We start from the raw sequence: 23,082 nt of genomic DNA, 5'->3' as shown, positions 1-23,082 counted from the left end.
AGACACATGTTTTGATGAAAAAGGAACACTTTACAAAAATCCCATAATTTTGAACGATTGAGGGACTCTCCAACTGTTTCAGCACATGTTCCTTTAGGTAAAACATGCAAAATTTGGCAATAGTCTCCACCAAAAACAATAGTAATTCAACCAAATAGTTTAAGTGACAATTTTGGATCAATAGCCCCCATGATATCATGAATACACCGATCAACACTTCAAAACCATGGCGATATTGCATTCAAGCCTCATCCCAAATTATAAGACTTGCGTTTTGAATTAACTCTGCAATATCCATACCATGTTTAATTTTGGAAACCGAACACTGGTCCAACTGTAGAGGAATATGTAAACGTGAATGGGTAGTCCTCCCCCTAGAAGTAAGCATGCTGCAATACCAGATGAAGCAACAGGAAGCACAATTCTAAGTTCAGACATAGAGTTTTCCAGAAAAAGGTTTTACCACAACCTCCACTGCCATGTACAAAAAAAAAGACAACCTCTTTTTTCTGTACATTGTGAATTATATTGTCGTAAACTTCTTTCTGCTCTGTATTAAACTTAGCAAAATTTATATCATGCTTCTCTTTTATCTCTTTTACATCATAACCGGTTTCCTCAAATATTAAATGATTTACATCTCCAGAATAAAACCCATTAGATGAAAATGACATTAATGGAAAATCTTTAAGACTTTTACCAATATCATTGAATAACTTTCATCTCTGCAAATTGATATTAACAAATGACTGTTAATGGACAGATTCATAAACTTAATTATAGAATTTATAAAATTTTCTCTTTAATATTTATTACCTGCAAGAGCATAGTTTTAAATATTGGCATCAGGAAGGTTCAAATTAACATTATATGTTATTCGTCGTCTAGCAAGAATAAAGTCATCAGACATACTCCTCCAATGGCAGTTCCAAAGACTCAGAGGGTCAGAGACCTGAGAATAAGATAATATATTTACAAACATCTCACGTAACTGTTTAGAGAGTGAAGAATGTGAATTTGCAGTCATTACATCATGCCACTGGTTGTCGTTATCAAGAAGTCGGAGAGCGCCACATGCTTCTTTGAAGGTATCAAAAATAACTCCATCAACTGTTCTTACTTCTTCAAATGAACGATAAACTTTTTTTCCTTAAAAGAAGCATTCTCAAGAAGAATAAATCACAATATGTTGCGTGTACTTCGCTGAGCCTACCAACAACATCACCCCTTTGACGGAGTTTCCACCTGTTTTCATATGGCATCCAAGTAAAGTGAGTTCAAAAATCGGAATATGTGTAGTTGGCGGCAGATGGGAATTCATGATTTTCTATGAACCAAGCTTCAAGCTTGGTCCTTCTAGACTCAGCTTTATCATAAACATCCCATAATGGAACTCCATACTTAAAACAAACATACTTGCTTCCTCGCAAATGAACAGGTAGACGTTCGATAGACAGTGAACAATAATGAACATCAAAACCAGATATTCTCCAAGCCGCTTCAGAAGCGCATACATAATGGCCATCAAGATATTATTTAACCTCATCAAGCTTGTTAGATTTATGGTTGAAAGACTGAGCCATTTTTGGATCCTTTTTCTTTTGAAGTAACATAGTAGTTGTATCATGACCTTTAAGACAACACTTAAACAAATACTTGAGAGAACGGGAACTGTCACAAATTTTCAAATTGATATGACACTAAAAATGAACTAACAAATCTCTGTTGTAGGGGACTACGAATCTGTTATCCAAATGAACACCTTTTTCAATATTGTTTTCCCACTATCTCGCCTTTGGTAACCGAAAATCCATGGTCATCAATGAACGTATTTGCGTTAACTCTGACAACATTTATAATTTTATGTGTTAGGCAGTTTAAACGAAAAAAAGATAGGTTGTAATGAAATAATTTTTTAAAAAAAATTTATAATAGCCAATATATGAAATTATCACCTCTAGGAAAATGGCAAGTGCATTTCCCTTTATCCATACATGGAGAATACGATGAATCAGATCCGCAAGTGTTCGCACTAAAATATGCAAGCATACACGGTCACAAGTAGTATAAGATTAAGTTAAGTTTGTTCCTACAGAGATTGGTTTAATTCAGAATGTGCACTTATGCAACAATGTATGATTATTAGTCACTGCTAAGACAAGTATTAAGTTGAATTGATTATCTAAGGGTAATTATGCTAGAATGAATTAACTAAGAGATTAAACAGCAAGTTACTTATATGGAATAAAATATGGGATTTTAACTTCATTAAATACTTCATTTAGAGTTTATGCCTTTAATCATAGTATGTGATGGTTACGATAACTAATAAGACAACACGAAATTAGTACACGCTATCTTTCAATATACGTGTACCCTACTACTCAGCATCCACAAATTAGATAGAAGCTAGGCAGACACCAATTATGTTTAGACCCTATATGTGTATAAGATTTGAAAATATAACGTTTTAAGAGCAAGTTATCTATTGAGATTACATAGGGTAACGTAAGATGGTTAAAATTACACTACGAATTATGCATGTTAAAAGATCCATAAACCTATGCTAGCATGGAAAGTTCTTAACCCTTATATCCACTTTCGCATTCAATAGAGATTAACAAACAACTTAGATGTTAGCTACGCATCCAAGAAGATTAAGCACAGCCATACTAGGATATCAATAATTCATCACACACTAAAAACTTTAAAGTAATCAACTACCAAACTCCATAAATAAATCTGTTAGAATCCCACGATAACGATTAGTTCATAATCAAACGGCTCGTCATCATGGGTTCCAATAAAAATATGATAGTAAAAAGATTCTGAATACTACAAGAGAGAATAATAAAGTATTAAGGTTTAGGAAATAAATCTGAAACAAGCAACCAAAGTATCGCCTAATTAGAAGAATACAAAAGAATGATATGGAACTAAATCTTCTTCTTCTTAGCCATCTTGTGTGCTTTTGTGTTTCCAGCGTTCTCCCCTTGTTCCTTATTTTTTAAATCGTCTCCTTTTCTTTATTTATAGGCTCCCGGTTAACTTGGCCGCTTGGAATATCAAAATTGTACTAGAAACAGGATTCTGCCAACTCGACCTAGTGTGGGCGCGCTCAGTTCAGGCGCGGGCGCGCTCTTCTCCAGGAAACTTGGGTGCGGGCATGCTCCTGTCAAGCGAGGGCGCGCTTCGCTTCTAGAAAAAATTATGCAGTTTTCTATTTCTCGTTCTGATCTTCTCGCAAGCGCTCGCACTTCAATTCCTGATCTCTTATCAACAATAAAGCATGTAGAAATCCATTCCTGCCTCCAACTAAAGCCCTGCACATACTCAACATAAAATGCATTAAAAATACCACATACTTGAGGTCAAAACATCAACTAAATCTGATATGAAGCGTTCTAAATGGATATAAAATCCACTTATAACACCCCTAAACTTAAATCGATCCTTGTTCTCAAGCATAAATAGACTCGACAACTACTACTACTAAAGCATGAATGCAACTAAATGAATGAATGTAATTACATGACAATGCAAAGATCCCCTCGGAATAACCATAATCAAACCAATAAGTCAATGCCTCTAAGAATGCAATAACTCTAAACAGAGCTCGACTAAATCCAATGCACTAGCTTACAAGCACAGAAGCGTGAATGTGTTTTGCTTATCATAAGTACTCCCAACACTAGATCAAAAACCATATCCTATTCTTCACCAAAATAATGTCAAGTTTATAAGTAGAATGAACGCTGAACACATCATGACTCAAAACACCTCCATCATCACTGGAGTTAGACAAGGATTCATGCTACAATACTAAACACATCAACATAAATGCTTATTTGACCGTGCAATGGATGAGGCCCCGAAAGACTTATACAATAATACCCATGTAGCGAGCGTTAAGTTAGCGGATCCCAGGCTAAACAAGCCTTAGGTCACTAGGCACAAAGTCCCCTAGAACTTAATCGCTCGATTATTGAAGAGCTCACCCGTGGTCAATTCTGTATAATCACATACTACACAATTTTTTTCTCTTCTTTTTTTTCCTTTCTTTTTTTTTCTTTCTTTCTTTTCTTCTTTTTTTTCATTTTTGGAATGAGTGTGTTTCGCTCCATCTCATCCAACCCTAGACTACTCTTAAATATGAGCGGTTACTAGCCTTTTGACGCCTAACTTTTATTAACAACTAGTAATGAAATCCTTGATTTCCCCCAATTTATATTTTAGTGCTCCTTCGTCATCAAGGGAATAGGAAACATTCTAAATGTAAATAGGTGATTAAATTTCAACAACCGAACAAGTATGGCCCTGATCTAGCCCAAAAGTAATTGATGAGACTTGTGAATAGGTTTTGCTTCTGGACATGCAAGTCAATTCATAAGAACTTAACCATCCCTCTATTTATCATCACTACATCCAAATCAACACCGACCTACGAACCGAAAATAGCTCATCCTACGGGATCATGCTATATATTATGCAAATGCAACTAAATGGACTCACATAATACGCATAAACAATTATGCAAACAATTATGGCCTATATGAACAATAATGCAAAATTATGAATGAACTACCACTACACATGCAATATGATTCCTATATGAACACGACTCTTGTGGCGCCCCAAAATCCGGGGTCAGGTATCTCGGAGGCCACGCCATCTAAACCACTATAAACCACATACCTCACATTACAATATATAAATACTCACACTTTATGACCCCACACTTATCACACACACACACTTACAGGTTATTGTCTTGGAAACGAACCATTCATTACTAGAGTAAATTAAACCACAAAGAGATAATTATTACAACCCAAAAGTAATTAAGTCTTACCGGGGAATAACCTTTAAGTAAGGCTAGTCCATCGGCCAAATATACGTTTCTTATTTATTACCTTACGTAAGTCATACTTATAAATAAGCCGAACTAAAAATAACTGAAAACCAATCCAGCTTATTCTGACTACCTGTGGTATAGCACCAAGCAACCTACGGAACAGCTAGCCATTTCCTACCTGTTTCCTGGTTGTGGTTCTCATGGTAGGCATCTTGATTCACTGTTGTGTTGTGTCAATTTAAGAAAACAAGTGTGAGCTATAATGCCCAGCATAATAATGTACAATATGAAAATGACTCTAATGATAAACTCACATAAAACATCTTATAAGATAATTACGTTTTATTCGAATATAGTTTTCCTTGGTGATACACACCTTCTTATGAAAACAATCCTTTAGTGGATTTTATTATCCTGCAAATACCTTAAAAGTAAACCTAGAACCTAGGCTTGAGTTACGATATTGCATCATAATTCCAATTGGAAGGATAGGAAACTCGTTGGAGCCGCCGCATACGATGATCAGTCGTACTACGATAATAGTAACCTTTTCTACTAGTAGAAGGACGACACCTTTATATCCCGGTTATCACCCTTGCCGCATACAGGCTATGTGTCCTTATATCGGGTATACACAAACTTCGCAGGTCCTCAGGTACGTATAGTATCGTCTCCTACGGTACCATTAGTCTATCCAATACACGAAGTACTTGGATCCTACCCCTCCTTTGTCCTTGGGAAATCCTATTATATCTTGAGAACTCGAACCACATCAAAGTTCCCCCAAGCATTTTGCTTGTTGATAGAAACGGCTTGATTTATTAGTGTATATATGTATATGTATACGTACTTCCGAGTTTTTCGGAGGAAGTACTAAGGATGTGAGTTGACCGTTGTCAACAGATAATTAAATAAGGGAGGAATTTCTTTTGAAACTATATTCAAATATTTAAATAAGTCGAGATACTATTCTTCGACGATCTAAAATTATTCGAATTATTTTCTGAAAATCAAAAAGTGTTTTAAATCAGGTTCTATGATTTTTAAATCATGAATAAACCGTTTAATAAATAATAATTAATTAAATGATAATCTATAAATAATTAAACCTCGAAGGAGTTTACTTTTAAAAGAAAAAAAATAATATTCCTCAACTAATTTATGTTTACGTAATATAATAATCTTTTACATTTAATAGAGTTTGAAATAAATATTCACTGGAGAATACTTCCTCCATAATAAGTAAATAGTTAATAAATATTTCTTAATCGAACGATAAAGTATAGTTGAGAGAATACGATCTTTGGAAATCGTTTTAATAAAAGTTCGAGGTATTTAATATTTCGTAAGTGGACGTTGAGTCCTTCAAATCGTACTACTATGGACTTTTAATTATCCTAATAATATCACCGGAATGATTCCCGGGTTTTCATCTTAAAATCCCGACCGACTCTCGGTCTTATAATTGTACGTTACGCTTAAAGCGTAATTAAATATTTTACGATATATACTTATCGTACAACATCGCTACATTATGCGAAAATTCAATTACTACGTATCATGACAAGCATGGTATTTATGCAATAATAATAAAAAAATCCTTTCACAACACAACAGTAAATAAAGTTGGGTTCGTTAACTTTCCTGGGTATCTCGAGGTGGAGGATGCTCTAGGTTCCGCTCGGAAATCTATAATCATAAACACAAGTCGTTTCGTTAGGTCCCGTTCTAATTTACGGCTACCCGCACTCATGCGCTAATTATTATGCACCCTCTCAACTTATATTACCCTTATTACTTCTTTAAGTCCTTATTCACGTTATGGTCGCTCCCTTTTTCTAAGTATCTTAAGTTCATTTTCATTTTCGCCGTCGGGTCCGCTTATGGATTCTACGTTTTGTAATCGCGCGATCTCGGCTCCGATTTTTTTATAAAATTGAAAATTCATTATTTTCACTTAAAATTTTTATGGTAGTTAAGAAACTCAATATACTACTCTATGTAAAATTTTAATGAATTATGAACATTCTTAAGTCAATCCTTTATATTCTCAAAGTTCGTAATTCGTAACAGTTTTTGTCGCGTAAATCACTTTTAGTAAAATGGCCATAACTTTTGATCCGTAAATCAGATTCAAGCGATTCAAGTGCATAAACGATCCTTATAATATTTTCAATCATAATAAAGGGTTATTTTTCAAGAAACTATAGTTTATATCCTCGGGACTTTCTGCAGAATCTTAAAGTTATGATTTGTTCGTTTTAGCGAGATTACGGTTATGATCAGAGTTTCGTTTATACCTTAAATCGTTATACTACCACCAACAATCAACATATCATCATAAAAACACTAACTCCTCTCAAGAACATCATGTTCTTGAGGTAACAACAATCAACCTTAAATCTACTTAGCTAAACATCAAGATTTCAACAATACCACCACTAAAACTAAGCTTACAACTACATACTAAAAGGATCTTGAACTTAAATCTTAAATAAAGTTGGGTCAAAGATTTTTACCTTTCTTGAGAGCTTGAGATGTTTTCTTGATGATGGTGAAGTCTTGCGAGTGCTTAGTATGGTTTTTAGAACCTAAAACAACCATCAAAATCAAGAAACCAAAGAAGAGTTACTATTCACACTATTCATTATCAACTTTCTTGATTTTATTTCACCCATCAAACCTTGATAAAAAGAGCTCAAAGATTTATCTTACCTTAGTTTGGTTTTTAGGAAGCTTTAGAATTAATGGGAGGATTTAGCCATGACTAGAGCTTGAAGATTTGAAATTGATTTCTTGGTTGAAGATGAAAGGGCCGAATGGGAGGTTTTTGGGAGAGAAGAAGTGTTTTTATGCTTGCTTCCTTGGTTGCTTCTTGGAAATGAGGTTGTGATATCTTTTTATTGATTTGTTATTCTCTAGTTTAGATCCTAGGATTTTATTCTTGTTGCAAATCTTGGGGATAAATCGAACTAGCTTCCTAGTTTACAAGCTAAGCCACTTGTTTAGCTCATTAGCTTACTATTTGATAGCCTTGGTTGATCATCCTACACCTTAGCTCACTATTTGATAAAGTAACCATGGTTACTTTCTTACCATGGTTAGTTAGTGCGTTACGTTTATTTAATCATTTACGCGTTCGCTCGGTCGCTTAAACGTTTTCGTAATACTTCCTCGTAAATGGTTCGCGACGTAATTCCTTTCGTATTTATTTCTTATGTTTTTGAATTATCATACTTGGATATAAATCCGTAGGATTTTAAATTCGTAATTATATTGTGATTCCCGTAATCCTCGATGATTCGTAAATATGGTCATTTTTCAAAGATCGTTTTCTTCGAAAACTAATAGCGTTGACATACACTCATTTGGTACGTATAATCATAATATCAACTCTGAAACTCATTTTCTCATGCACTACATAGTGTGGGATAAAAAGTTTTCCCCGTCCATCGGGGTTACTATTTATTAAACGTTTTACAAGGTCTCAAAAATTCGAGTTATTACAGTCTTCCCCTTTAACAAGGATTTCGTCCTGGAATCAATTAGAATATAAGTGAGTGTATCTATTCCTCTTTGCGTCTTCAAGTTCCCAAATTGACTCTTCGACATTTTGATTTCTCCATAAGATTCTAACCAGCTTCACAGTCTTGTTCCTCAACACTTGTTCTTTTTGGTGCATTATCCTTACTGGCTGCTCGATGTAGGTCAGGTCTGGTTGTAAGTCTACGTGCTCGTATTCTATTACGTGTCGTGCATATGCATGGTACTTCCTTAACATGGACACATGGAACACGTTGTGCACTGGTTGCATATTGGGGGGCAAGGCGAGCTCGTAAGCTAGAGGTCCTATTATCCTCAAAATTTCAAAGGGTCCTATGAATCTGGGACTCAGCTTCCCTTTCTTCCCAAATCTCATCACTCCTTTCCACGGAGATACCTTTAATACCACTGAATCTTCTACTTCATATTCCCTATCCTTGTCGGCGTACTTCTTTTGTCTGTCCTGAGCTACTACCAGTCTTTTCCTGATGAGTCCTACCATTTCCCTGATCTGTTGGACTAACTCCGGTCCTATTATCTTGTGTTCTCCAACTTCATCCCAACATAGGGGAGAGCGACATCTCCTTCCATAAAGAGCTTCATACGGAGGCATTCCTATGCTAGCATGATAGCTGTTGTTGTAAGCAAATTCGATCAGGGGTAAGTGGTCATTCCAATTTCCTTTAAAATCAATGGCACATACTCATAGCATATCTTCTAGGGTCTAAATAGTCCTTTCGCTTTGTCCATCAGTCTGGGGGTGGTAAGCGGTACTCATGTTTAGTCTGGTGCCTACGCATTCCTGGAAGCTTCTCCAAAATTGAGAATTAAACCTTGGGTCTCGATCTGACACTATGGCAACAGGAACGCCGTGTCTCACTACAATTTCTTTCAAGTAAATATCCACCAGCTTGTCTACGGTGTACCTTTCGTTTATTGGTAGGAAGTGTGTGGACTTGGTCAATCTATCTATGATAACCCATATGGTGTCGTGATTAGTCTTTGTCCTTGGTAGGCCTGTCACAAAATCCATGGTTATATGCTCCCATTTCCATTCCGGAATTTCCAGGGGCCGTAATAGTCCACTAGGCCGCTGATGTTCAGTCTTCACTCTCTGGCATGTCAAGCACTTGCTGACCCACTCTGCTATTTCTCTCTTCATGTTAGGCCACCAATAATATTCCTTAAGGTCATGGTACATTTTCGTACTTCCAGGGTGGATTGAATATCTGGAGTTGTGCCCTTCGTGCAGCAGCTCGTCCTTTAACTCTTGCACATTGGGAATCCAAATTCATGACGCATACCTCATGATCCCTCTCTCGTCCTTCTCGCGTCTCACTTCCTCACCGGTCAGTGTTCCTATTTCTTCACTCATCTTCTTTTCCTGACATACTCGTATCTTTTTAGTCAGTTCTGACACTAGCTTAATCTCAAATAATCCTTATGTTCCTTTACCGGTCGTCCTCACGTCAATTTCCATCTTCTCAAATTCTTTAATTAATTTCTCATATGTCATTATCATTTTGAGTCTTTCCTTCCTACTAAGGGCGTCAGCCACCACATTGGCTTTACCTGGGTGATACAAAATTTCACAGTCATAGTCCTTAATCAACTCTAACCATCTCCTATGTCTCATGTTCAGTTCCTTCTGAGTAAAAATATATTTTAGGCTCTTATGGTCTATGTAAATCTCGCATTTCTCACTGTATAGGTAGTGTCTCCAAATCTTCAGGGCAAACACTATGGCTGCTAATTCTAGATCATGTGTCGGATATCTGCTCTCATACTCCTTCAATTGTCGAGAGGCATATGCTATAACTTTGTCGTGTTGCATAAGCACACATCCTAATCCTTTAAGCGATGCGTCGTTGTATATCACAAACTCTCCCTTTCCATCGGGAAGAGCAATCACTGGTGCTGACACCAGCCTCCTTTTCAGTTCTTGAAAGCTTTCCTCACATTTCTCTGTCTATACAAACTTTTCTATCTTCCGGGTAAGTCTAGTCAGTGGACTGGCTATCTTAGTAAATTCTTGCACGAATCTTTGGTAATATCCTGTTAAACCCACAAAGCTCCTAACATCTGTTGGGATAGTTGGTCTTTCCCAATTGGACACCGCCTCTATCTTGGCGGGGTCAACTAAAACTCCTTTGCTACTCACCACATGCCCTAAGAACTGAACTTCCCTTAACCAAAACTCGCACTTTGAGAACTTGGCATATAATTTTTCATTCCTCAGGATTTCTAAGACTATCCTCAAATGTTCTGCATGTTCTTGCTCTGTCTTTGAGTAGATTAGAATATCATATATAAAAACTATAACACATATATCTAGGTACCTTTTGAACACTCAGTTCATCAAATCCATAAAGGCTGCGATTGCATTGGTTAGCCCAAATGACATGACTAAGAACTCATAGTGTCCATACCTAGTGCGAAAAGCAGTCTTCGGTTTATCCTCAGGTTTGATTTTCAACTGGTGATACCTTGTTCTCAAATCTATTTTAAAAAAATGCACAGCTCCCTTGAGTTGATCGAATAGGTCATCAATCCTAGGGAGAGGGTACCTATTCTTAATAGTCAGCTTATTCAACTCTCGATAGTCTATGCATAATCTCATATTGCCGTCCTTTTTCTTTACGAACAATACTGGCGCTCCCCATAGCGACACACTGGGTCTTATTATTCCGTTATCTAATAATTTTTGCAGTTGAGAAGCTAATTCATTTATTTCAACTGGGGCTAGTCTATATGGGGCTTTGGACACTGGTGTCGTTCCTGGTGCTAATTCTATAGCGAACTCTATTTCCCTGTCGGGTGGCAACCCTGGTAAGTTCTCTGAAAACACATCCTTGAATTCGTTCACTATGGGTATGTCATGTATATTAGGAACTTCCTTCTTGGTATCTACCACATAATCCAAATAGACCTCATTACCTCTCTTTAACAATCTTTTTGCCTGTAGCATAGTCAGAAATTTCTGGTTTTATTGTTGACCTCTAAACACTACTTCTTTTCCATTTTGCACTCCTATCTTTACCCTCTTTCGCTCATAATCTATTTGCGCTCCATTACTGGATAGCCAATCCATTCCTAAGATTATATCGAATTCTCCTAACACAAATGGGATTAGGTCAACCTCGAAGACCTTCCCTTCTAATTTCAACTTGCACTTGGGGTGTACTTGATTCACAAGAATTATTTCTTTGTTTGCTATTTCCACTTGTAATATCTCACATAAGGGTACGGCGTTAAGTTTTAACTTTTTAACAAAATCTTGAGATATAAATGACTTGGTTGCTCTAGAATCAAATTGGACATTTGCATGTTCGGAATTTAACAGAAGGGTACCTGCTATCACATCAGTATTTCGGACAGCAGCCTGAACGGTCATGTTGAAGGTCCTAGCAGCTGGGGGCCGGTTGGATGCAGTTCTGCTCATTGCTGAGGCTGGGGGCTTCAATGTCGGGCAATCCTTTCTCATGTGCCCTACTTTCCCATATTGGAAACACATCATGTTGTGTTGGGGGTAGTTGTTGGCAAGGTGTCCGGGTTGGTCGCACCTGTAACATTTCAGAGGGGCCCTCGCCTGGGTGCACACTCCAAGGTGTCTTTTTTCACATGTCTGACATTCCAGTTTTGGGGCACGGGGTTGGATATGAAATGTTGCCCTAGATTGTCCGCCGCCCTGGCCAACACTCTCACTTGGGGCCTTTCTGAATCTGGGGCCTCGTGCAGGTTGAGACACCACTCCTCTGACGAATCTGCTTGGAAGGCTCCTGTTCCCGGTTCCTACTCTTCCTCCTCTGCCTTGGCTTCCTATCTTCCTCTTCCTATTTTCCTTTTCCTTCACACTCTGCTCACTGCCAGTTTCAACAATCGAGTCTTTCTGTACAAAGGTGGCATAATCTGTCAGCTCTAGTACTGCCACTCGGTTCTGAATCCACTGTTTGAGACCAAGCTGAAACCTTCGCGTTTTCTTCTCTTCGGTATTCATGAACTCAGGCACAAATCGTGATAGCTCAGTAAACTTGGCCTCATACTCTGCCACAGTCATCTTATCATGTTTCAACTCTAAAAACTTAATCTCCATCTGGGTTTCCATAAACCTAGGGAAATACTTTTCTAAGAACAGTCGGGTTAATCTATCCCATGGAATCACAGTATCAGTCTCTAGGTTTCGTTTGGACTCCCACCAGTAATTAGCTTCTCCTTTCAGCATTTAAGAAGCAAAAATGGTCTTGTGTCATTCCTTTACACCTAGTATCTCGAAGGACTTTTCCATCTCCTTGAGCCAGGCCCGTGCTTCTACGGGGTCGGCAGATCCTAGAAACTCTGGGGGTTTGAGAGATTTGAAGGCCCTGAAGGCAGTGGCTGAAGTCTGTTGGGCAGCATGCGGCTATGGTGGAATAGGCTGTTGGTTTAGATTTGCTCTTAACAGTTTTATAAACTCATTCATGGGGTTTCCTCCCTGATGGGTATCCTTAGCCTCTTCTTCTATATATTCTTCCTCATCATATTCATTATAATCTAGGTCCTCTTCACTTTCTTCATTCACTACAGGCTCAGGTTCATTCCGTTGTTGCTTAACAGATTCTGCGGGATGTGCCCTGGTTCCTCTTCAACGGGGTGGCATTGTTCTGATAATGAAAATTTGTCAATATAGTTACAATTATTTACAGTTGGATTAATTTATTCATATTTAAGCATGTCATTTACTATCTAGCATGTTTTTATTAGGTGCAATCATATGGAAATCCATTTCTAAATAACTGCTAGATATATATATTATAGTGTCTCCCAATTATATCTTGGGGACAAAACAACTAACCGAGTCATAAATGGTCTGATTATAATACATCATTACTTGTCCTGAATACTGAAATGCAAATACATAAGCTGTGTACCCTGAAGAGCTAGGAATGCTATCTACTACAAGCTATCCTATCAAAATTGATGACAAGTCACCCAGCCTTCTTCAAGGTCCATAATTAGTCACCAATCCCTCAGTCACTGTCACTGCGCATAATGTCACACACCCTCCTCATCGCTCTTACCAGCATCAGCTCTGCGTTAACTACCAGGATGTATCCTCCAATCGCCGTCATCCTCATCTGAACCCGGGTACGGAGCTCGATCCCATCAATCTCTCTGCGGGCTATGTCTGGGAAAGCAGCTCTGAAGTCCCCTGGGTATCCTAGTCTGATGGTTCTCTCAGCTGTCAGTGCCTGGCGTAACTCCACAATGTGGGCAGATGCCGCAATGATCTCGGCGTTAAGCTAAGCCACCATCCAGTCGTGTACAGCTACATGTATGGTCGTTGGGGGTGGTAGAGGTGAGTTTGGGTCGCTAGAGGATATGTCATAAGCCTCATAGATCTGTGCATCCATCCAATCCTCCTCATCCTCATCAGTATAGGGCAAAGGAATCTGCATCCCTGGGTGTGGTGTAGGAGAGCGAATAGTCGGGAGAGGGTACATCTCTACATCCCTCCATCCTAAGTCATCTCCCTGGGGCATCTCAACGTCATCAGCTATGGGGGATAGGAAGGTCAGTCTCCTCCTCCGGGGCTCTAATTGATTATTTATTATTCTTACGTCTACGTATTTTATATCCTATCGTTTCCAAGATTTAATAACCTAAGGCTCTGATACCATTTCTGTGGCGCCCCAAAATCCGGGTTTAGTTATCTCGGAGGCCACGCCATCTAAACCACTATAAACCACTATAAACCACATACCTCACATCATAATATATAAATAATCACACTTTACGACCACACACTTATCATACACACACACACTTACAGGTTATTGTCTTGGAAACGAACCATTCATTACTAGAGTAAATCAAACCACAAAGTGATAATTATTACAACCCAAAAGTAATTAAGTCTTACTGGGGAATAACCTTTAAGTAAGGCTAGTCCGTCAGCCAAATATACGTTTCTTATTTATTACCTTACATATGTCATACTTATAAATAAGCCGAACTAAAAATAACTGAAAACCAATCCAGCTTATTTTGACTACCTGTGGTACAACACCAAACAACCTACGGAACAGCTAGCCATTTCCTACCCATTTTCTGGCTGTGGTTCTCATGGTAGGCATCTTGATTCACTGTTGTGTTGTGTCAATTTAAGAAAACAAGTGTGAGCTATAATGCCCATCATAATAATGTACAATATGAAAATGACTGTAATGATAAACTCACGTAAAACATCTTATAAGATAATTACGTTTTATTCGAACATAGTTTTCCTTGGTGATACACACCTTCTTTTAAAATTAATTCTTTAGTGGATTTTATTATCCTGCGAATACCTTAAAAATAAACCCAGCACCTAGGCTTGAGTTACGGTATTGCATCACAATTCCAATTTCAAGGATAGGACACTCGTTGGAGCCACCGCATACGATGGTCAGTCATACTACGACAATAGTAACCTTTTCTACTAGTAGAAGGACGACACCTTCGTATCCCGGTTATCACCCTTGCCGCATACGGGCTATGTGTCCTCATTTTGGGTATACACACACTTCGCATGTCCTTAGGTACGTATAGTACCGTCTCCTATGGTATCAGTAGTCTATCCAGTATACGAAGTACTTGGATTGTAATAACCCCTAAAATTTTCAACTTTTTGTAACCCTTATGAATATTGTTTTAGCTGAATGAGAAAACTTTTCATGCCACACTATGTAGGGGTTCTGATATGAATATTCTGAGATTTTATTAGTACTCTATATGGTATATAAGTGTATGTAAAGATCGTCAGAATCCAATTACGAACACTTTGACTTTTCCCGAAAATCCACTAGATACGGAAAGAATTGAATATAAGGTAACAGGATAAAAAGGATTTAAATTAAAGGATTATAAGAGAGGATCATAAAAGGAATATAATATATTGAGAATGGTTAAGGGAACCTAAGTAATAAGATCCCGGGTATGATCCCTCAAACGATAAACGAAAACGAAAGTTAAGCGAACCGTATAACAGATCAGCGGTCATTAGGCAAACAATTAGGAAGTTAATCAAAGGGATTATAGAGGATGATGTCACCCAACCAATGAGAAGAGGACAAGGAGGGAAAGATGACATCATAGCATGACATAAGCATGACATGGGAAGGAAGGAAATGTGGTGGAATATTAACCACACAAAATCAAGGGTAAATGGGTAATTGACCTAAAATAAAACAAATCTAATTTCATCCACCAAGCCAAACAAATCATTTCTCATCAAAACAAAATTTTATTCTTCATCACCAAGGCTTGCTCTCGGCTTTTGCCATTTTCAAGAGAAAGGAATTTCAAAATTCAAGTTCAAGGCTTTCTAAATTGGTAAGATAATTCCCTAGTCATCCTTATGCATAGTTATGGCTATCTTATGAGTTTAAGCCTTCAATTCTTTCTCAATCTTCTTCAAGAAATCAATGAAGAAGACAATGAATAGTGATTTCAAAGTTTTTAATTTGAATTTTTCTTGTTTTCCTTTAAGATCCAAGCATCCCTAAGACTTCTCAAGGCTTCTTAAGGCTTCCTAGCTACTCCCACCACTTCAAGGAAGGTATATCATCTCCAAACCCTAGATTCCTTTGTATAATAAGATGATTTTGATTGTTATGGTGATATAGTAGCTTAATGCTTGTGGTTTAGAGTTTGGGTTGGACTGGTAGTGAAATGGAATGGTGAATCTTGTTGTTTTGGTTAAAAGAACTTAAGTATAGTTAAATTCAAGCTTAAGCATAAGTATAAATGTTAATATTGAACTTATTGGGGATGTTATGATGTAATAAGGATGGACTTTGGTTGTATGAATGGATTGGGGTTGAATTGTGATGGTTTTGGAATGGTTTAAATTTGGGAAATCACGTAAACATAGCCGTCGTAATGTCCGATTTACTTTAGACTGCTTTTGTTCATAACATTTGGACCCGAGAACTCCCTGCTAGATTATGACCATTGCCATTTTTAGATATTTCATGTTACGAGCTTCGTTTTGATATGTAGTTCGTTTGATTCCGATGCACGGTTTAGGAGAAACGACCGTTTTAAGTAACGGCGTTTCGCGAACGAAACATTTCCCCTCGCCTTACTTTGAAACATAGGTTAAAGACCAAAAAGGGTTAATTAATGTATGAAACAATTATGGAAAGAGTGTTAGGCAGTTGGTAAGACACTCGCGAAAGAATCGCCTTAAAACTCATAATGGTTAAATTATTAAAAATGGTGGAGCCGAGGGTACTCGAGTGACTTAAGAGAATCAGTAAGCGCAAAACAAGCGTTAGAGTCTAAGTTAGTTAAAGTATAGATTTACAAGTGACTTTGGTTTAATTCCAACTTACTTGTGTTTATAGGTTACCAGACTCGTCCCGAGCCTTTTATCACCCCCAGTCACTCAGGCAAGTTTTCTACCCGTTATACTGTTGTTGTGATGTATATGTGTATATGCATGATCTTGCGATAAATGCATATTTGTTATTAGCAAGTTCTTGCGATATATTGTAGCATGTGATATGGTATATATGCATGCCTGTTTCATATTCTTGGATTATATATCTGTTGGTTAAAATGCTTACAGTTGCATAATACCTATGCTAGAGATAAGCGGTATTGAGTTTACCATTAGTATAGGGGATCAAAAGGTGAACATATTTCTAAACCGGGAGTCGATGTTCCCGAGTATAATATATATATTTTTATATATATATGGTTATAGTTTTCAAAACTATTAATCGAATAAGGTTTATTCGATAACTTTAACTTTATTTTATTATTGAATATTATTTCGAATATTCATCCGAGGACTTATGACTCCTTTATTTTATTATTGAATATTATTTCGAATATTCATTCGAGGGCTTATGACTCAGTTATAATATTAATGATTATTAATTGAATATTCGTTTGAGGATGTATGACTCCGTTATTTTATTTAATGAATATTATTTATAATATTCATTCGAGGTATTATGACTCCGCTTGTTATTTAATAATATTCTTTATTTTATTAAAGAATAATGTTTCGATAATCAAACTTATTTTCGATTATTCAAATAAAGATAGTACTTTCGTATAAGTATATCTTTGGTTATTTAATACTCATTTCAAGTATAAGTCTTACAACTTCTACTTCAATTATTTGTATAAAGATTATTCTTTATGTGAATATTATTTAAATAATAATATTCAGACATTTTCTAAATATATTGGGACTGATTTACTTCATTAAATCAGCATTACTCTAAACACTCTTTAAAGTGTTTTCGAGTCTTCAAAATGATTTTTAAAAGTTAGAGCGGATCCCAAAACTCATTTTTATATTTAAGATCTTCCTTTTAAAAAGGGGATTTAAATACTCGCTCAAAACCTGAGGGATCCGGCTCTATGGTGTATTTTATATTCGCAACAAGGTTGCAGTTTTGGTAAATGAATTGATTACTTACCCAACGTTCGGGAAGTAAGTCCATCTATCGAGTCGGCATAAGCAACATGGGCTCAGTGGGCGTCCATGATAGTGTAAGTGGCTCAGTGGGAGTCCATCAAATGCATAAGTGGCTGAGTGGCAGTCCAGCATAAGGTCCTATTGCGACCAGGGTGATGACCAGTGGGGAATTCGTCCATCTACTAGTAGAAAAGGTTACTTATTGGTATCTTTGCCTGATCAGCAAGATATCGGGTTTATGCCACAATTCTTTTTCCCTTCCAAAAATTTATTGGATGTTACAAACTCTGTTCATATTTTACATGACAGAGGTTTTCAGGGACTGTATAAGGAAGATGTATATGTGGATATATATATCGGAACTTAATGAAGTATATCATAACTTCATTTCCTTCAATACTACTTCAAAGATTTAATCTATTCAAATCTGTCTTGTAGTCTCATCTATGTGATAAACTGTTGAAAGCTCGTTATACTTTGAACAGTGGTAGTTCAAGTAACTTTATAATTGATATAAGTATAGTGAAGTATTTGGTAACTTCATCCCTTGTTTTTACTTATATCTAGTAAGTAATTATCTTACACATGATAAAAGATTCTAGTAAGTATCCATTTAGATACTTGTATTATTGTTATCACTATATATTATCTTGCGAGCTGTAAGGCTCACTCTTGCTTTATTTCTTCATCATACAACAACAGTTAAGAAAGATGGCCAGACTCCAGCAGACCCAGCGCAAGCGCGTGGGAAGCATCCCGCGTCTTCCCATTGATATTATAGTTGCTATAGCTGCAGAGGTAGATCTATTAGTAGATCAGGCATTCTACTTTTGAGAATTAAATTATGTATAATTATAACTTGTGGCAGATAATGGCAATTAACTGTAAATTTATCAAGTAATCATTTTGGGTTGTAATAACTTTTAATTGTGGATTCAAGGACTTGTACTTATTTCAATTTCATCTCTGAGACTATAACGGGTTGTGGTATGTGTTAGTGTGGGGTCACAGCATAAGGTTATTTATTATTAATTAAGTGAAGTGATATTGTGGAAAGAAAGACCGTGACGACCTGGATCCCTGACCCCGGATTTGGGGGTGTTACAGAAATGGTATCAGAGCTAAGCTTTATAAACCTCAGAGATGATGCGACGATATAATAACAAACTCACAAAGATAATAAGAACTCCTGCCAAGTTCATGGTCGGACTACTTAAAGTAGTGCTGACAGTTAAAACCCTTACGGGAACCCTTATAAGTATCATGATAGTAACTTAGCTCGTTTAATGTGTAGGCGCCTGAGATAGAGGACCCTGAGATGTTCGAGCGTGAGCATGATGAGGCACTGCTAGATGTTGAGGATCAGGAGGAGCCTGAGATGGAGGAGGATGAGGAGGACCCCTCAGAGGAGTCAGAGACGGAGGTCATTGCTATTTCAGATGAGGAGGACCCCTCAGAGGAGTCAGAGACAGAGGTCATTGCTATTCCAGATGAGGAGGACCCGGATGAGGTCCCAGTAGCTGAGGAGCATGTCGGACCTATGGTAGTGTATGTTGGTACCCCTTTACCCACACTTCCGGTGGTCAGAGCTCCTACCCCTCCACCACTATCTTGGATCCCTTATGATGACAGCTCAGAGACCCATACTTCCGAGCCTAGGCAGACTGAGGAGGCACCCCCAGCGGCTCCGGATTCACCACCTCTTGACCCTGCCCACAGGCAGTCTTCGTTAGCCCACGGCTATGTTCAGGATGTACTGAGGACCCGAGTGGTTGTTGCCGAGGCCCGACTGGATGAGGCCAGGAGGGAGTTGGATGCGGAGAGGGCGGGCAGGCGTATCCGAGCTTATGAGACTAGGGCTTCTATACCCCGATCTTTGAGGAGGGAGCTTACGGGGATAGAGCTCACGTCCCGAGCGAGGCTCAGATCGCTCCAGGGGGACAGGCATGGTAGGATCTCTAGGCGGCAGGCCGACTATATCTTCCGTCGTGCGATGGAAAGGGTATGGGAGCTGACCCGCTCCGGTGTGTGATTCAGGATTGACGATGGAATAGTCTAGTTGTCTAGTTAGCCGAGGCCTTAGTAAGAGCCAATTTTCCGGAATAGTTGACTTGTATATAGCATCCCTTTTTCTGACTAGACAGATAGACTCTTGTGTATCACTTTTGGGACAGATGGCTGTAGCACTGTTGTACTTTTGACCAGATCAAACTATGTATTTCTCGCATTATGTATATATTTGTTTCCTTTCGGTTCAGTTCCTTAGTGATGAGATCACTGTTTTTATCATTATTATTACTGCACTTCGTATTAGAACTGTCATAAAATAATAAAATTGCGAGATACATTCTCCCCATTATAGAATTGTGCAAGACACAATGTTGTGTATGATTGTGACCTAACGTTGATTTTCCCAATAATTTTTTTTATTATCAGTATCATGCCGCCAAGAAAGATTGGAACTAGAGCGAACCCTGGATCTGAGGACCAGGGAAGCCATAATCAGGACAATAGAAACCGGGAACACAGTGAAGAGGAAGATGAGGATTATGTGGAACAGGATGACTCCCTGTATGAAGAGGAAGGGGAAACCTATGATGTTGAGGGATTTGAGATAGAGGCTGAAGAAGGAGAAACTGAGGTTGAGCAACCAGTACCAAACCCAGGCATGGATCCCATGGGCCAGTTCATGCAACTCCTAAGGCAGAACTTGGAACGTCAACCCAACCCACCCCCTCAAGGAAATAACAATGCTGTGGCAAACTCTTTCAGGGCTTTTAAGTCCCTTAAGCCCCCTGAGTTCCACGGATCAGCCGACCCAGTTGAGGCAAGGGCATGGTTAAAGGAAATGGAGAAATCCTTTGAGATTCTGAGTATCGATGAGGCACAGAAGACTGTATTTGCTACCTACCTTCTGAAAGGAGAGGCTAACTACTGGTGGAAGGCCAAGAAAAACATGGAGACAGATGCTATTATAACCTGGGAGAGATTCAGTCAGTTGTTTCTGGGAAAGTATTTCCCGAGGTTTATGGAAAACCAGATGGAGCTCAAGTTCTTGGAGCTAAAGCAGAATAACTTATCAGTAGCAGAGTATGAAGCGAAATTTACTGAGTTATCAAGGTTTGTGCTGGAGTTTGTGAGCACCGAGGAAAAGAAAGCTAGGAGGTTTCAGCAGGGACTGAAACCGTGGATTCAGAATAGGGTGGCAATCCTTGAGCTTACGGATTATGCCACTCTGGTGTAAAAGGCAACGATTGTAAAAGCTGGAAGTGAACAGATGCAGAAGGAAAGAGAGAAGAAGGGAATAAAGAGGAAAAGTATGAGCATGGGTGGAGGTTCCGCAGGAAGAAGCTTCCCAACTAGATTTAATCGAGGGGCAGTGTCCCTACCGGGAAAGTGTTAGTGTAGGTGCCCTAGAGGCAATACATTATTCTTTTATCTTTATGTCAGTTGATCATTCAATAAATGTATTTATTATGACCTTAATTACTGCGATATTTTGTTAGCATAATAAATGTCCTTAGAATCATGATACAAATTATATAGTTTAAGTACATGACTTGAACTTGAGATTATATAATATATCATATTCTTAAAGGTCCCTAGTCGAGTATTATTATATAGGACAATAATAATACATAGATAGACTAGTATGTTGTTTGACAAGATAACCACATCTCATTGGTTATAAGTATGGGGATACTGAAGTCAATACATAGGTACATGTGAGAGTACATGGTACTGGACAGACCCACAGTGAGATTCTTCATGTTTAATAAAGTCATAAGAAAGACTCACAGTGATAATGGTGTAACGATCCTTTGACTTGAAATCATTATATTTCTATACGAGGATTAATATACTTTGACTACATTAAAAGTTACTTTTGATCGGGTGATGATAAAAGTGGACATCGGGTATATCATGAGTCGTATGAGAAATATGAATGATAGATAAAGGATTTAACCCTCCTATAATTAGGAGAGATATTATTGGCCTCTTGATTGAGTGAGATTATAAAAGCATGGCCATGCTCAAATAATGATTTGTTTCAATAATCTACTCATGCATCAAGTAAACCCAGATTAAATGTTGAAGAGGATGACTAAATACATGCCTCGAGTTTAATCTATAATATGTATGGTTAAAGGGATTATATTACACGAAAAAACATTAATCACGAAAGGTTTTATCTAATCACGATTTAATTATTGTTTAATTGGGTAACAATGATGTATTACTAGATACCGCTCATTGTTTATAATTTTATTAGAGAATAAAATTATTGCCAATTAAATAATAGCCTATAGGGTCGCACAAATAGAGCACTTAATGGAATAGTTAATTTAAATTATGGATTTAAATTAATTGATGATTATTTGAATTTTATTATAATTAAGTAAGACTTAATTGAGATAATATAAATTCGAATTAAAAGGAATGTTTTTGCCCATAATAATTAAGTATGACTTAGTTATTAATTAAATAATAGAAATTCGTTTTTATTATTTAATCCAATACCTACTAGGGTTGGGCTTTGCTATTATGGGCCTTTTTAATCAGTCATTATAAATAGATAATGAGAGGTTAAAGAGGCTTGAACGTTTTTTAAGAAAACCCTAGCAGCAAAGAGAGGCAGAGGCAATTCAGATCGTCAAGAAGGAGGCTAGTACATCCATTCCGTAGTCAAGTTCGTGAGACGTTCTTGAAGGTGCTCGTGTGGATACCATAGAGGTGTTTCTCCGAGAGGTAGACACAAAGCGTGATAGCTAGGATCTCCGTTGAGTTCGTAAAAGTTAATCTCTTGAAAGGTATGATTCGTTATCTCCATAATCTGCCCATAATTATACATGGATCCTGTTTTTGGGTTTCGAATTTTTGTTTTATTTACGTTTATCCGCTGCGTTTTATGCCTTCGGAACCCAACAATGGCATCAGAGCTACGTGTATAAGGGGCTGATTTGGTTACGTGTTTACTGTATTTTTACAAGTATGCATGTGTGATGAGTCTGCCATGATAACAGTTATGTTATATGAGTCTGCCATGATAACAGTTATGTTATATGAATGATATGATGAATCTGTTAATGATCTATATGATGATACTAGTATGTTTAAGATCTGCCATAACTCATATGTATGCGATCTCTTAAAATATGTATACTGATACACGTTTTTGGTAACTGGGATATGGATCGTGTGTATACTGATACATGCTTCTGGAATAGTA

The sequence above is a fragment of the Apium graveolens genome, chromosome 9 (assembly GCF_009905375.1).
Source record: "Apium graveolens cultivar Ventura chromosome 9, ASM990537v1, whole genome shotgun sequence".
NCBI lineage: Eukaryota > Viridiplantae > Streptophyta > Magnoliopsida > Apiales > Apiaceae > Apium > Apium graveolens.
Note: the sequence above shows the minus strand (reverse complement) of the source record.